Here is a 17751-nt window from a genome sequence, read left to right as displayed (position 1 = left end):
TCTGCCTCCTCTCTTAGTCCTTTTCATGTTGTGGAGGATAAATGTTTTTTTCTGTTACCATCTGTTGAGCTAAAAGGATACCTTGTTTTATGTGCCAGTGCATCTGTTTTCCATTAACTCCTCGTTTTGAGTTTGAGAATTTTTTTGTGTATTTCTTTATCTCCCTTTCTTTCTCTCTCTGTGTCTTTGTCTGTCTAGCAGTATCACTAACAGCAACATGTCCTGATCATAGCTGTGGAATGAAACTGAGAAAAGCAGGCCCAGCGGGTGTTTTCAGGGTTTGTTCTCAGTCAGGTAGCTGAATGGGCTAGACTTTGCGCTTCAACCCCGCAGCATCTTGGAGGGTGTGGAGAGAGTTTGGCCTGTGGAGATGGAGAATAGCAGATGTTGTTGTACCAAGTATCAAAGCGCTGTTTGTAACCTGGGGGTCTAAGTGTTTGGACTAAGTGTTTGGCTCCAGTGAACAGTGAACAGACCACCATCAGACACGTGTGTGTGTGTGTGTGTGTGTGTGTGTGTGTGTGTGTGTGTGTGTGCGTGTGTGCGTGTGTGCTTGCGTGCGTGCGTGTGTGGTGTGTCTGTCTTTCTGTTGCTGTGTACAAACACTATGGATTCTTTTTTATAATGAACACTTGACCTGATTACTCTCCTTCAGGCATTTGCCCCGGTTTCTCTTTTGGATCAGAAGTGTGCCGCACTGCCATACCTGAACAATTTTCTATTTAAAGAAAAAGAGTTTCGTCCTGATAAAAAAAAAAAAAGTTTTATTTATGGATTTATTTATGGATTTATTTATTTATTTCTTCTGTTTTTCCATGCTGAAACGAAATAACTATTGAGGTAATCGGTTTTAATATCATTGAAATTTGTGCAAAATTGGAAGTGAGACATTACAATGAAAAATCTAATTATTCATGCATTAATCCCACACTTGCGGAAGGCTATAGTAATTAAGTTTCATTTATATCTCTAATTATGCAGGCATCAAATAGAAATGGCATGTTGTTGGGGTAGAGTGAGACTGTCGCCATGGTGTTTATTGCCTAATGGATTGTGATTGCGGTGGAATCCTCTGTGTTCAACTGGTCCAGAAGTGGCACTGTTATCTGGATTTATTTAGTTATTTCTGAAATGACTTATAATTGGTAGCTTTTTCCTAATAATTAGAACCTTTCAAAAATACTTAAGAAACTATATAGAACTATATCAATGGAACAATTAAACAGCAAGAAGTGTTTAATTTTATCAGCGTTTTAATACCCTACATTAAAATTCTATTAGTATATGGAACTCAAATTTGCTCACCCTGCACTCATAACCATTCTTAGCCATTTGCCTGTATGTGATGCCACATGGGAAATTAATTACTTATAGGCAACAATGTAAAGGCAGCGTCAGAAAGGGAAGTAGCTCATTTTTCAGTGTCAGTTTATTTGATGTAAGGTCTGTTGCTGTGTATTGACTCCCTCTGTAATGGTTGTAATCGGTCTGTGATGTAAGGACAGAAGGTCTGGTTCTAACTGTTGGTCTTTGCAACAGACATTAGTGCTCTTCTCAACAGACTGAGTGATTTCTCTAAGCTCAAGATGGATATGGTTGTCAACAAAACATGACATTTAATGTGTATTCACAACGGGGCCCAAATGTCAGCATTCATAACTGTTGTAAGTCACGCTCTTGCAGCACAGAAGTGGCTATTAATATTTTCTGACAGTGCTGTCAACTCTCGAATCTTCAGTCTGTGTAAGGGCCAAGATCAATCACTATCTGAGGCCTCTGTTTGCTTTTGTTTATTCCTATTATAGGGAGTCTTAAGGGGGCGACTATCGTGGATGCCCTGGACACACTCTACATCATGGAGATGGACGATGAGTTCGAGGCTGCCGCGGAGTGGGTGGAGAACAACCTGGACTTCAACATGGTAAGAGAAGTCAGTACTGTATGTTCGTAATCATTTGCAGTCCTCCCATAGTCCGTGCTAGGGACCTTTAGTCGAACTCCTGGAGTGCCTGTGCTCTCCTTTTGTACTCTATATCTTCTCTCTCTCTCTCTCTCTCTTCCTATGCCTAATTAAAACCAATATAATTACCTTTTTCACAAGTAGCTAAAGCTGAGGTTTTCAGCTACTCGAGGGTGTTACTGATCAGTTCTGTGAGATGTGCGGCGCAGGGAAAGATGGACACTAGAGGGAATCGCACAATAAGGATTCTACCCCTTAATTTAGAACATAGAACGGTGGCTTGCATCTGTCAGAACATTCCGCTCCAAGACTTTGTAAGTGGGTATGCTATTATTTGTTGTTACCCTTCTGTGGCTCAGAAGCATAGACGGCTCAGAAGGCTTATCGAGCTTGACAATAGACATTCTACACTCTGCCACTCAGGCTGTAGGCTACCTGTGAGGGCCAGTGGCCGGTTGCACAAAGCCCCTTAAGTTAAGTTTTTCCCTTAAAATCTGGTTTAAGCCAGGGTCCCTTAAAATAAAAACGGTTGCACAAACACCCTCAAGTTTTCTCCTTAAGATTTCCTTAACATTTTAAGGGTTAGTCCTTATCTTGTAAGAAATCCCTTAAACTGTTGCACAAACGACCTTAGTAGTCCAACTAAGGGGAAAAACCTAAGGGACATCTGACTATACCTTAACCATATTATTAACTGAATTTATGCTGATAAATAAAGTATATTATTTATAAATGATATATTATCTCTGTCAAATAGGCCTAGCTTCTATCAGAAACATGCCGTAGGCCTATTGTTATTGTGTAGTTTAAGTAGGCTAACATTAACAATTCATGTGGATGTCTTGTTAGCCTATGAACTTCGGTTCGGTTCGCTAGGCAAAACGTTGGTGCACTGATGACAGTCAGGATCATCTCTAACTTGCCAACTAGTATTGTTCAGTTCATGTATATAACATGCTTTACTTGCTACCTGGATAATTTCCGCGAATATTATTAAGGTAAGATGAATGATAAGGTCATTAGCTTTACTGTGTTCGGTGGATTAACGGCATCGTGGCAAAGGCAGCTAGTAGCCTACAGCATGGAACAATCTCCGTGGAAACTATAGAATTTTCGTGCCGGAAAATCCCTTTCAATGCAGTAATTCGCTTAACGTTTCCCCTTAACTAAGGAAACATTTTAAGGTATTCTGTGCAACACCCTTAAGTAAATCCCTTACCTAAGGAGAAATTAAGCCTTAAGGGTCATACTAAGGGGGCGTTTATACGAGAACGATTGCGAAGGAAGACGACAAAATATTTTATCATAAGTGCCTTTCGTTTACACAGCGCCATCGGGGCTTGAAGACGCAAAATTCTGAAGACTCCTTCCAGAGTGTAGAGTTTTGAAGACGACCGGTTCGTGCCTCCGCCTAAACGGCTAAACCAAAGATCCTTGATTACCTCTCTGGCTAAACTGTCAAATTCGAATGTCTGCGCGTGACGTACCGGTGTTCTATCACACCACCACCCAGCGGTCTGGAATGCATATCCAATCGAATATCACATACTCTTGCGTCTTCATATAAACAAAGATTTCCCCCTGGGAATGCTCGTCTAAACGCGAATAAAAAAATGAAGACGAGACGCCACTTCTGCGTCTTCTCTTTTCATCGTCACCGTATAAACGTAGCCTTAAGGGAAAAAACTTAAGGTGCTTTGTGCAACCGGCGGCCACTGTAGGCTACCTTAGTGTGCTGTGCTAGTTGGCGTGGCGATGCCTTACTTAATGGCTGAGCTGATTGGCCACTGCACTGTCTGAAGTGGAGCTGAGAGAGACGACCTCTTCCTCTGCCACTCAGTGTGTGGGAGCACTTACAGCTAGCACCGCAATGCCTGAGTCATCAGTCTGGAACTGCTGGTGTGTGTGTGTGTGTGTGTGTGTGTGTACCTGTATGTGTCTGTCAACAGTTTCATGCCCACAGACAGAAACAATTCCATTCCATACTGTTTAACAACCACCATATGTTCTTCTTGTGGGTAAATGTCAGGTAATAAGGGGTAATAAGGGGAGCGATCTGTCTTTGGAAGGCGAACGTATTAGCACACGTACAGTGTCTGAACCCTGAGGTGCTCTGTAAATCCATTTAATTACTATGCTCCCAACTATATAACACCGGCGGTCTCCGCTCCAGAGATGCGCTGCGTGGGGAACTGTCCCCCCTGGCCCCTGTGGAAGCAGGTGCATACACTGTAATAGCATCAGCTCCTTTCTGTTCCCCTCGGTGACCTGCAGCATTGTTCTCTTCATCTCCTTTAATGAGCTTCTCTGCCCTCAGCCTACGCCTCCACCCCCTGCTCCACCTTCTCACTTAAGATCCCTCGTAGCCCCGTGTGTAGCCTGGAAAGTCTTCGGAGAGCTTCTCTAGTGTAGCTTTCTTTCTCTCCACTTCAGAATGCTCCCCTGCTCTCTCCCTCTTTGTCTCTCATCTTTCCTGTGTTTCTTATTGTATGTCTTACCTTTCCCCTTAATTCCCTTGCACTCTCTTTTTATGTCTCTTTTCTCTTTCTGCTTGTTTTGTCTATGTGCCATAGGGCTCTCTCTCTCTCTCTATCTCTCTCTCTCTCTCTCTCCCCCTCTCCTCTAGGCTATCCCACAGTCAGAAAGAGGAAGGCCAAACTACAGCTTATGCAATCTTAATTCCTGAGCCACTGGAGCATATTATATCCCTTCAAAGCACTTTTTTCTTAAATCCAGGAGAACGACTGCTAGGAGAGAAAGAAAGAGAGAGAGAGAGAGAGAGAGAGAGAGAGAGAGAGAGAGAGAGAGAGAGATGGGAAAGGTGAAGTGAAGAGAAAGTGCCCAAGACTTTTAACATTCAGGCAGAGAAAAGAAAGCCATGATTCACTCCACTTTATTGGTCAGTGACTGACAGGAAAGTTCTAATCTCTAGAGTGCTTGACCTCAGATGGAAAATGAATGGCGGACGGATGACTGCAGCATTGGACAGGGTTTTGTGTTTTGGATTTTCCAGAGGGAAGAAAGAGGAGAAGAGGAGGAAAGTTTTACTTTTCCCACGTGACTGGACTTTGATGTTCCTCCTCTCCTCTGTTCCTCTTATGTATCTTCCCTCGCTCCTTGAATGGATAGAGAGAAAAAGAGAGAGAGAGAGAGAGAAAGAGAGAGAGAGGGAGAGAATTCATTGTCCATTCTCAACTGAGGCACAACCCGTCAAGAATCACAGTGTTTTTGTCCGCATGGGAAGAGTAGGGGAGGGAGAGAGAGAGAGAGGAGGAGGAGGATGGGGGGGGGATGGGGGAGGGGAGGAGAGAGAGGAGGAGGAGGAGGATGGGGGGATGTGGAGGGGAGGAGAGAGAGAGAGAGGAGGAGGAGGAGGATGGGGGGGATGTGGAGGGGAGAGAAGAGGAGGAGGAGGATGGGGAGGGAGGAGGAGAGAGGAGGAGGGAATGGGGGGATGTGGAGGGGAGGAAGAGAGAGAGAGGAGGAGGGGGAGGATGGGGGGATGTGGAGGGGAGGAAGAGAGAGAGGAGGAGGGATGGGGGGAGTGGAGGGGAGGAAGAGAGAGAGGGGAGGATGGGGGGATGTGGAGGGGAAGAAGAAAGAGAGAGGAGGAGGAGGATGGGGGGATGTGGAGTGGAAGAAGAAAGAGGAGGAGGGAGGATGGGGGGATGTGGAGGGGAGGAAGAAAGAGAGAGGAGGAGGAGGATGGGGGGATGTGGAGGGGAGGAAGAAAGAGAGAGGGAAGAGGATGGGGGATGTGGAGGGGAAGAAGAAAGAGAGAGAGGAGGAGGAGGATGGGGGGATGTGGAGTGGAAGAAGAAAGAGAGAGGAGGAGGAGGATGGGGGATGTGGAGTGGAAGAAGAAAGAAAGGAGGAGGATGGGGGGATGTGGAGGGAGGAAAGAAAGAGAGAGGAAGAGGAGGAGGATGGGGGATGTGGAGGGGGGAAAGCAGAGGTGTATGAGAGGCGACATTAATGATCAGAAGTGCCGGCAAACAGTGTTAACAAACTTTTAATTGAAAGGCTTCTGTTTTGTTGCCCTCCAGCCATTTCCAACCAGGCAAGTGCCTCTAGGGAATTGGGGCATTAAGATTCGTCTCCAGCGCTATTCGTCTACAGGGCTATTCCACTTCCTATTAAGAGCCCATGTTGTCTTGCACATCCGCCGCCATGTTGTTTCAGAGCCGCGTGTTTCAGAAAGATGACCAAATAATTTAGAGGCTCAGCTAAGGTGCTCTGAACTCTCTGTATTTTGAGAAATGTATGTGCTGGGCCACCCTGGTGCTACATTATTGGAAGAGAACCTTGCACTTTGTGGATTTGTCTGACCCCTTTTACTGATTGGACTATCTGTTGCAGAGCCAAAATGAAATAATAAATAATAATAATAATAATAATAATAATAATAATAATATAGAAAATAAAAAAAGGTGTCAACTTAGTCCATTCCCCACATGAGACAGAACAATACATTAGTTGCTCAACAAACAACAGGGAGACAAAAGCGACCAAGTGAATCATTTTTGATTGCATTCTGGTGATGCATTTTATTCATTTTTGATTGCATTCTGGTGATACATTTGATGTATTAAATGGCACACATAAGTAGAGCAGAGCAGGTGATCAGGAAATGACATACATGTGTAAATACATGCGTAGCACGTCTCAGTAGACCTGAAAGGACTATGTGCTTTTTGTCTTGTCTCTAAGCAGCAGCAGAAGCTTAAGAGAGGGGTCACGGATGCCATTACATTAAGTGTCTTACTCATTGTGTGTACTTTAGAAAATATCTGCCTGTGCTGTCCTCTGCCTACAGTAGTTGGTACACTCCCACCATCCTAACATTAAGCGTTTTCCATCAGGTATTTGAGGTCAATTTTGACTCGGTTGTTATTGAATATTGAGTGAAGAGACCAGTTTGATAAAAGAAAGTTTTTTGTGTGTGTGTGTGTGTGTGTGTGTGTGTGTGTGTGTGTGTGTGTGTGTGTTACTGTTTTTTCTCTCTATAACAAATTCCCTGATCACCTACAGCTATATGACCCCCCCCCCACACACACACACCACACACACACACACACACACACACACACACACACACAGAGTTGCCGCCTATATTCATAAAATATCAGACAGATCATGCACATGTGTATATTTTCCAGCTCTGCATCTTCCTTCACATGTATAGAATACCTACAGAGTTACCTGTGCTGTAGGTGTGTGTGTGTGTGTGTGTGTGTGTGTGTGTGTGTGTGTGTGTGTGTGTGTGTTGAGGTAGCTGTGCTGCAGATGGGTGGGGGGGTGTATATGTTGATGTATCTGTGCTGCAAGTGTGTGTGTGTGTGTGTGTGTGTGTGTGTGTGTGTGTGTGTGTGTGTGTGTGTGTGTGTGTGTGTGTCTGTTGAGGAAGCTGTGCTGCAGGTGGGTGGGTGGGTGTGCTGATGCTGAGGAGTGTGTTATGGTTGGTAAAGAGTTAACTGTGCTGTAGTGTGTGTGTGTGTGTGTGTGTGTGTGTGTGTGTGGAGGTGGCTGTGCTGTAGGTGTGTGAGCTGTGCTGATGCTGAGGAGTGTGTTATGGTTGGTGAAGCGTTAACTGTGCTGTAGGTGTGTGTGTGTGTGTGTGTGTGTGTGTGTGTGGAGGTGGCTGTGCTGTACGTGGGTGTGCGAGCTGTGCTTATGATGGAGTGGGTTATGGTTGGTGATGAGTTAACTGTGCTGTAGGTGTGTGTGTGTGTGTGTGTGTTGAGGTGACTGTGCTGTAGGAGGGTGTGCGAGCTGTGTGTGTGTGTGTGTGTGTGTGTGTGTGTGTGTGTGTGTGTGTGTGTGTGTGTTGAGGTGGCCGTGCTGTGTGTGTGTGTGTGTGTGTGTGTGTGTGTGTGGAGGTGGCTGTGCTGTAGGTGGGTGGATGTGTGTGTGTGTGTGTGTGTGCTGATGATGGAGTGGGTTATGGTTGGTGATGAGGCGCTAATGCGTCCGTATTCTGGGCCTCTCCAGGTCCTCATGTCTGCACACGCTGAGCACTGATTAGCTCGCCATCGCGCCGCTCGCCCCAGCTGTGAGCCTCTTAAATCACCACCAGCCAGGACAGCTCACAAGCACTGGAGCACTGGCCATCTCACCAGGCTGCTCTCAGCCTCCTCCGCAGCTCCTCCTCTCTTCTCCTCTCCTCTTCCTCCTCTCCTCACCTCTCTGTTCCTTCTTATGTTCTCCTTTCCTTTTCCTCTCCTCTTCCTCCTCTTTTCTTCTTTTCTTTCTCTCTCTCTTTCTCTCTCTCTTTTTCTGTCTCTGTCTCTCTCTCTTCCTGTCTCTCTCTCTCTCTCTCTCTCTCTCTCTCCCCTGTTTGGCTTATACACATTCAGTAACACAGTGTTTTGATTGTTCCTTTTTTTTTTCTTTCAGGCATCAATATTTACCATTAAACAAAATCTTTTTTGTAAACTTCAGACATGTCACATTCAAGGGAGCTATCTGTCGAAGGCACCAGTGTTTTTAACACTTTATTTTTCAGTTTCTTTTAAGAAGTCTCCTGAAAGTATACTTATGTAAGTGGGCCAATTTGATGAACACTGAAATACGCATGAAATGAACTTCAAGCAATCTGGTGTTTTAAAGTAAAAAAATAGCACAAAATGTCTGCAGTTAATTCATCTATATACTTTTTAGAGGTGTTGACTGTAAACATTTTGCCTTCATGTAAATAGTGAAAGGCCCTCCAGCTGGAACAGTTCTTGGATGTCCAGTGCACATGGCCCAAGCCAAACTGTCCACTTTATTCTTAAGCCACCAGCCATCCCTCACTGGACACTCCTAGAGTGGCTCAGTAACTCTGTTTCTTGAAAAAGTTATGATTGACAAACAGACAACATAAAGGTTTTCATAAAATATAAGAGCATGTAGATATAAGATGTCTCAGGCCAAAGATTTGGTCAAATATTGAGGCTTTTGTTGCTTAAAAATGAGTATTCATGTTATTCTGGAATAAGTGTTCCATGCTTAACTTAATAAAGCAACACAGACTCTGTGGTTGTGGTGTTGATTAGCTCAATATGACAATAACACCCTTTGTGATATGGTAGACATAAATGAATGAACATATTCTGTAAAAAATGATCTGGTTTGTTGTCAGACAAATGAAATGCTGAAAAAGGTAGAAGTTGTTGCTATATCAGTCTCCCCAGAAGTGGAGCCCGTCTACGAAGTAGGTGGAATGAAGTTAATTATTCAGCTCTCTTCACTTGATTGTAATTAATTCACAAGTCGAAAGTCTATAAAAGAATCAGATTTATCAGGGGTCCCTTCAGGAGGTCTCCCCAGGGACTGGAGACGTACCGGACCAGTCTGCTGAGTATCCACTGGTGTTTCATCATCTGAAAATAGCCATGCAAATGAAGACACTTATGAAATACAAGGACTTCGCTCCCCTCAGCAGCGCGTCTGGGGGATGCAGACTTTAATGCTGGGAATAGAGGGAGGTGGACATGCATGTAATTAAAAGTCTTCTTAAAGTGTATTTTTATTTTAATTATTATTGTTTTTTTTTTTAAATAGTTATGTCACAGTAAAGTTGCTGTTTCACAAAATCGCTCCAGCAACTACAGTAGAAATGAAAGACGCTGTTCTCAGTGGATTCATACTGTTGTGGTGTCAAATCCACATTAAATAATACAAACTCAAAAGAAGTCCGCACACTGTGGATGTATACTGCAGATGATGGCTTTAATGCACTCCGGAGCATTAGTTAGTGAAGCAAGTAAGTAAGTGAAAGCAAAGTAAGATAAGTGAGCAGTGAGCTAAGTAAGCTAACATCCTCTGGCTGTTGTCCAGCCTTTATACCCCTTCAATTCATCCCAGACAAGTCACTCTATGTTTACAGATAACTGACCAAGTAATATATCACCTTTGCCCTCTCATCCTGTTATTCATACATTCTTTAGGTTTTGCCATTCTTTAGGTTTTGCTTACATTTCCTGGCACCAAACCTTGTCTATGCCATTTTCTGCCAGGCCTGCTCTTTCACTTAAACCAGTCTTCCTTTCCCACACTGAACATACTACAGACTTCAGTTTCACAAAACAATGATATTACACAGAATAAAGATACTACATAAAAGATATATAAACTAAAGGATATATGTCAATAAAAGTCACAACACTGTAGACTAAGCTAAGCTATACATTTTATGGAGATTTATGAGAAAAGCACTGATGCTTGAAAACTCCATCTTGACGTTATGTGATTTTAGTTGAATATTTACGTTGAGTTATGAGAATTTGTTTTAGCATTGCAATAAACGATGACCCAATCTGCTAAAACCTCACTACACTGGTGATGGGTGGCACAGATGCGTTTGGATATGAAGTGCTCTCAACCGAAAAGACGAGGATCGTTCTCTACCTCACCCCACCCCACCTCACCTCACTCTTCATCTCATCAGCTGAACTCAACATGAATCACGCTGTTATAGCCATTTCGTACTTTTTATTGAAAGAATTATTATTTTGTTTTGTAACATGGAAGGGTTTTAAACTACATTTCCCTGCTTGATGTTATGGCCTGCCATCTTTGATGTGACACGGTGGGGGCAAAGGGCATATGACGTCGGGCACAGGTATCAGTTTGAGGCCGACGGATATTGGGAGTTGGGTGAATCCCACTGTTTTTACCACTCTCTAGTTTACTAGCACTTTAGACTTTTTAGTTTTTTCGTTACTGGAATTTGGACTTTAAAATGGACACTACACACGCTGTGCCCTTAAAAGTGGATCATGATAATTCAGTATAATTAGGCCACATCTTCAGCTTAAAAGATGAGACCTTAGTTGACATCATATAGGCACTTTAGATTAACTCTTATAGTTATGAAAAGCCTTTACTTTTGCCATGGAGCATTTGTGCCCCCCCCCCCACCCCCAAAGGGACTCCCTTACAACACAGTGGTACATATGATCACATGTATTCCTTCTGAACCTGGACTGGCCATGAATCTGAAAGGACTACATGTTGCAGACATTTGTAATTACACCGTAGTACCATGTGTAACACATTAAACACACATTATACAATGTGGGACCAGTTCCTTTATATTGGTGGTTTCCACCTTTCAGTTCTGTTAGCTTGTTCTACGTGTACATTTGTGTGTGCGTATGTGTGCGTGTGTGTGTGTGCCTGCGTGTGCATGCCTGCTTATACAGTACGTGTGTGTGTGTGTTCCCTGTGAGAGAGTTTGTTTACTTGTCTTTATGAGCCAAAAGCTCCAATGCTCCTAGTTGGTCTGGCTTTGATTAGTATGGGCTTGCATGCCTTAATATTGATGCTGTGCGTCGCATTGATGTTGTGCGTCTGAATTTTTTTTTTTCTGTAAATAGGAGTGACCCTTGCACAGCCTCACAATGAGGAAAACACTAAATAAAAACTCTCTCTCTTTCTCTTTCTCTCTCTCTCTCTCTCTCTCTCTCTCAGAACACAGAGATCTCGGTGTTTGAAGTGAACATTCGCTTTGTGGGAGGGCTGCTGTCGGCCTACTATCTCTCAGGCAAAGAGGTAAGCGCTCTCTACTCCCTCTCTTGCACGGGGACTCTGCCAAGTGCAGCAGGGTCACTTACACAAAACACCCCAAACATGGACTCAAGATGCAAAACATGTGTGTTTATTTAGCTCATTGTTTATGTGTATGTGTTGACTGTGTGTGTGTGTGTGTGTGTGTGTGGTGTGTGTGTGTGTGTGTGTGTGTGTGTGTGTGTGTGTGTGTGTGTGTGTGTGTGTTTGTACTCTTCAACAACCATACAACCATGACACCATCAGCTGGCAGCACCTCAGTGGATGCTAATGGGCCAGCCAACATGTTAGTGCCAGAATATGCTTTGCTCAGCCAAACAAACACACACACACACACACACACACACACACACACACACACACACGCTCTGTCCACACACTCTTTAACCCCACTAGGTCTCTCTACCCCCATCCCTCTCTCTCCATCCCTTCCTCTCTTTCTCTCCCTCTCCTCTCTCTCTCCGTCCCTTCCTCTCTCTCTTTCTCTCCCTCTCCTCTCTGATTCCCTCTGTTCTGGCGAGCTCCACACCCCGGCCTGCACACAGCTTCCCTCTTATTCCCTCCAAGTGCTCTCAGAAGAGAAGAGCTCCCAGCCTGCTCCCCTTTCATCTCCGCCACGCCAAGAGGCACCGGACCAAGCTGCCCATGTAGGCCAGGGGATAAAGATACGCTACTGGCATGTGTTACACTCATGTGTTATACTGCAGCTGAGGGGCATTGTGGGTATTGGCAGTGTCACTGGTCACTCCAAGCAGTGAGAGAAAAAGGAAATGCTTTCTATCTGTTTCTCCATATGGATAAGAACATAGTCATGGTTTTGATGGCTTTCTAGTCTGTCCAAAGACCGCTCTACGCGTCCTATTGAATGTTTGAAATTTAGATTTCTCCAAATAAACTGTGTGTGGCATACACCTTTTTATTTCCCCAGTATGGATGACCTTGCAAATGTCAGTGTCTCTATTTTTTATTTATTCTTGAATTTCCCCTGGGGATCAATAAAAGTATCTATCTATCTATCTATCTATCTATCTATCTATCTATCTATCTATCTATCTGTGTGGCAACTTTGATGCATAATGTACACTTCTTCTAACACTTGCTAGATATGGTTTAGAGTAAGAATTGCTAAGCTACCATTACTGGGCTGACTTTACCCCCTGAATAATGAGGTGTATATTTGGGTATATACATTATCCGCACATTACTATTTCACATTTGTTGTGCTTTTACCGAATAACGTATGCTGATTCAGGTGCATCCCTAGTATGGATGGCTTACCTTGAGCCATTAGTGGGCCCATACAATTGCCAACAGTTTGTCACACAGAATGTGAGATGGAGTGGTAGAGGAGTGGATAGAGAAAGTGAGATAGGAGAGGCGACGTGAGATGGAGTGGTAGAGGAGTGGATACAGAGAAAGGGAGAGGAGAGGCTTACATGAGGAGTGAGAGTGAGATGGAGTGGTAGAGGAGTGGATAGAGAAAGTGAGATAGGAGAGGCGACGTGAGATGGAGTGGTAGAGGAGTGGATAGAGAAAGTGAGATAGGAGAGGCGACGTGAGATGGAGTGGTAGAGGAGTGGATAGAGAAAGTGAGATAGGAGAGGCGACGTGAGATGGAGTGGTAGAGGAGTGGATAGAGAAAGTGAGATAGGAGAGGCGACGTGAGATGGAGTGGTAGAGGAGTGGATAGAGAAAGTGAGATAGGAGAGGCGACGTGAGATGGAGTGGTAGAGGAGTGGATAGAGAAAGTGAGATAGGAGAGGCGACGTGAGATGGAGTGGTAGAGGAGTGGATAGAGAAAGTGAGATAGGAGAGGCGACGTGAGATGGAGTGGTAGAGGAGTGGATAGAGAAAGTGAGATAGGAGAGGCGACGTGAGATGGAGTGGTAGAGGAGTGGATAGAGAAAGTGAGATAGGAGAGGCGACGTGAGATGGAGTGGTAGAGGAGTAGACATTTTCTTGTGTGCCTTGTTATGTCCTATCACCAATTCTGTTAGCCTTCCCCGGTGGCATTCGTGCCAGCACTGACTAAATCGCTGACTGGCGTTAATTAAGAGGTGCTCAGCAAAAAATAAACATTCTTTTTCGTTTGCTCACTCCTCCTCCCCATGTTTGACCTGACACCATAGGCTGTCAGCCTGTCTTGCAGAGCCCCTTTAACCAGCTCTGTGTTATGTAAAGGCAGAGGTTGACGTCCAGCAGTTCTTGAAATGAGGTACTCAATGAACAGCAAGTGCTCTCGCCGTGTGCATGCAAATCAGAAACTAGCAGCGCCATGTGTGCTGTTGACTGGAGCCAAGTGGACCATGGAGGAAGTGTGTGTGGGCACTTCAGTCTCAGAGCCAGCCAGTCAGCTAGGCGGGCTAGTGAGCGGTCTGCGGCCCTAAACCACAGAGGCTGCAGGCTCCCTATATCCAACCGTACAGGAGCTCACATCATGATTAAACGTGATCTGTCATCAAAAGGGCAAAGGTCAGAGGATTAATTTGATCATGTGTAGCGGCGCTGCGTAATTGCTTTGAGGGTTTCCCGCCACATTGCTCCTTTGTGGGTACAACAGACCCTTACCTCCCCGAAGGCTGTGGTTTTCAGATTCAGATTAAGTGCCGCATGGAGGATCGCGCGGCAGTGGAAATGTGTGTTTAGAATGAAAATGACGTGAAGGGTTGCTCTCTCGCGTGAAAGCCCAAGAGATTCCTTCTAATGAAGAGAAATTCTGTCTTTCTCATGAGCTGCCCGACACTGCTCATGGGGGTAGGAGACTGAGCACCATAACTGAAGAAGCTGCTGAACATTCAAGTCAAGTCAAGTTTATTTATATAGCACATTTCATACACAGAGGTCATTCAATGTGCTTTACATAAACAAAAGCAAACAGTAATAACAAATAAAAACATAAAAGGGCAATAGTGAAAAAATAGTTTACAGACATACACAGGAAATGTTTTGAATTGTGATATCGGTGGGGGATTCCCCGCAGTGGCCAATCAACAATCAACCCTTTATAAAATTACGCATCAGGATGTGACATACAGTACATGCATCATTCCATCCAGAATTGGGTAAATATGAAACCACACACTTGAACAACACACACACACACCTGTTTAGGACTCGCAAATCCACCAACAATTCAACTAAAACATATCTTAACTCATTTATGAGAGAAAGATGAATTTGAAATAGATCAAATATGCACAATTCATTTTCTAGTTCTAAACCGATATTAACTGTTCCAACAGTCACAAGAGCATACCACATAATTCATTTTCTATACCAACTGGCTACTCTCAGTGCTCTCAAGTGTAACGTCTTACCCTATGTGCTATATTAAGGCTTCATTCTTGTATGTAGGAGGATTCTTGACTTGTAACCCAGCTGATGTTCTCTTATAACAGACCACAGCGATGAGTCAGAAACTTACATGCAGAATGGTGCAGAGAGTAAATAGAGATAAGGAGAAAAAGAGAGCTTATGCCAGACATAAGGAAAAGGTCAGTCTGTGCATCAGATCATTGGATCTAAGCTGAGAGAATATATCTAATGTATCTAATATACTGTACAAGGTTAGGACCTGTGCTGAGAAATGCCTTTCTTTCTTTCTTTCTTTCTTTCTCTCTCTCTTTCTCTCTATCTCTCTCTCGTTGTCTCTCTCTCTGGTGAAATCTCATTTTGAGCTCACATTGTAATAAGACTCAGAATTTGTGCCAAGTCTCCATCTCTCTGTGTGTCTCTCTCCCCATTTCTGTGTTGTGTATGTGTGTGTGGTGTGTGTATGTGAGTCTTTCCCGCAGCTCTCTCTCTCTCTCTTTCTCTCTCTCTCTCACACACACACACACACACACACACACACACACACACACACACATACACACATACACACACACAGTTTGATTGTTGCAGCACACATCTTCATGTCTGTACGGTAGCGGGGAAATAGAAAAACACAGTGGCGCTGCTTTTGTCATCCTCCTCATTGTGGCCACAGTGCACAGATGAATGGCGCTCCCTTTATGCACCCTGCTTACAAAAACGTGAAAAGCTCTCATTGTGCCCAGGATGTAGGACAGCACACCCCATTATAAGTGGGTAGGCAGTAGGCACACAGAGTGGGAGGGGAGGATGGAGAACATGGTAAATGGATTTAGTTTGGGTGTGGACTCCTAGTTTGGGTGTTTGAACCCTGACCAGTAGAAACGGCTGAAGTGCCCTTGAGCAAGGCACCTAACCCGTTATTGCTCCCCGAGCGCCGCTGTAGCAGGCAGCTCACTGCGTCGGGATTAGTGTGTGCTTCACCTCACTGTGTGTTCACTGTGTGCTGAGTGTGTTTCACTAATTCACGGATTGGGATCAAAAGAGTATATATACTTATACTTACTTATACACAATCCTTTGAGTTTCAGCCATGACCTTGCGCTGTCAGTACACCTGGCACCTGTCAGTACAGATTACCGTGTCAGTATAGCTTGCAGTGTCTGTGCACCTTGCAGCATCAGTACTGAAGCTTCCAAGCAGGCGTAGGTCTGTGATGTATTACATGGAGACACACACCTCCAGGATCTACTGTAACTTATGACCTGCTGTAGTGTGTTTACATTACAATGATCTATCATATACTTGTGGCTCAGTGTTGGCCCTGCAGCTTCCCTTGATTCATGGCCTTTTATATACAGTCTATGTTCATGGCTTACTGGTGTGTGTATGTGAATTTTAATAGTCTTTCCCGCAGCTCTTTCTCTCTCACTCACACACACACACACACACACACACACACACACACACACACACACACACACACCACACGCACGACGCGCGCGATGCATATGACGCGACGCACACACACACACACAATGCTCTGCCGGAGCCATTGGATCAGAAGATCTTCTGTGCTCTTTGGAGTACTTCTGACATTGCGTTTTTCTTGGATTGAGTAAAAATGAAAAGTTCATCTTGCAAGTAGCAGGCCTGTGTAATGGGATTGTCTATTGGAAAATTAGCAGCATTGAAATGGTTGTGCCAAAAGTTGCATCAGCCAAGAAAATAAAATATGAATATGAAATTAAATGGTATTCAATGATTTAGAATTTAGAATTTCACACTTTCATTTAGTCCTGGCCAGCAAACCTGACAAGACAGCGTTGACACATATATTCAGTTCGCTCCCGCTGCCATCCTGCTCCCGAACTGCAGGATGGCACCTTGCATGGCAGCCTCTGCCACCAGTTGATGAGTGCAGTGTTGTGCCAGTTCACAGCTTTTCTGAACTAGTTCAAATTCAGTTCATACATGCTCAAAGTGAACAGTTCACGTTCAAAGTTCACAATTTTAATTCTGAACTAGTTCAAAGTTCAGTTCATTTTACTTTTTTCGCGGAGATATTCAAATAAATACTTTTTTCACACTCTGAGCTAGAAATCACTATCGCTCTTTGAAGCTGCTCATTGTAGACATTTGCTCATGACACTGCAATTGTGGGTTTCTTACCAGGTGATGAAACTTGCAGCAGTACAGACAAAGGTAGACCAGTCTCCGTGCAATCACTTCCACTAGCCATTTTTTTTAAATTGCAGCTTTCTCTCACTCTCGTCATTGGTCTGTCTCTCTCTCTCTCGCCTCCTCAGCCCTCCGTGCTCGCCGTTTCGCTACGCTGGCGTTGTTGCTGCCTACCCGGCTCTGCTGCAATTCATCACGAAGTAGCGTTGCGGAAGCCAGTATGCTATTCAACTATTCTCAGCCCGGACCTCGTTGCCAGCAATGCATTGCGCACACAATGCCAAAAAAACATTTCTGTCTGGTGATACATGATTTAAAGCGGCACCACCGAGAATACAGGAGGGAGGAAGTTTCTCTCGTTAGCGTTTCAAGAGAAAAACAGATGTCACTCAGTTTTCAATGGAAAACAAATTCCAACGTTCATTTACAGTGACGTCTGCCGTTCATGACACATAATGTGAACTAATTCACGTTCAAGTTCTTTATTAAAAAATGTGTTGCGTTCAGTTCAACGTTCACGAAAAAATGAGCATGTTCACAACACTGGATGAGTGTGTGGATGAATCATGTATTCATGACGCATCGAGGCATTACATAGTGCTTTTCTGCTCTTCTGAGTACAGACTAATGCCTCACATTCACCCATTAGCTTACACAGCATTATGTACGTAGGTTCAACAACAATGTTCTTGTGCAATCCCAAACGTGCCACACGTTGTACCCAGGACCCGTAAAGACCCGTAAAG

The 17751-nt window shown here is 44.2% G+C and overlaps 1 pseudogene; it reads left to right on the top strand.

Annotated features, from left to right (window-relative positions):
• LOC125299823 overlaps nucleotides 1–17751 on the top strand; it is a 147731-nt pseudogene that overhangs the window by 43764 nt on the left and 86216 nt on the right.

Source organism: Alosa alosa, chromosome 8, assembly GCF_017589495.1.
Source record: "Alosa alosa isolate M-15738 ecotype Scorff River chromosome 8, AALO_Geno_1.1, whole genome shotgun sequence".
Lineage (NCBI taxonomy): Eukaryota > Metazoa > Chordata > Actinopteri > Clupeiformes > Clupeidae > Alosa > Alosa alosa.
Note: the sequence above shows the minus strand (reverse complement) of the source record. Positions and strands in the feature narration are given on the sequence as shown.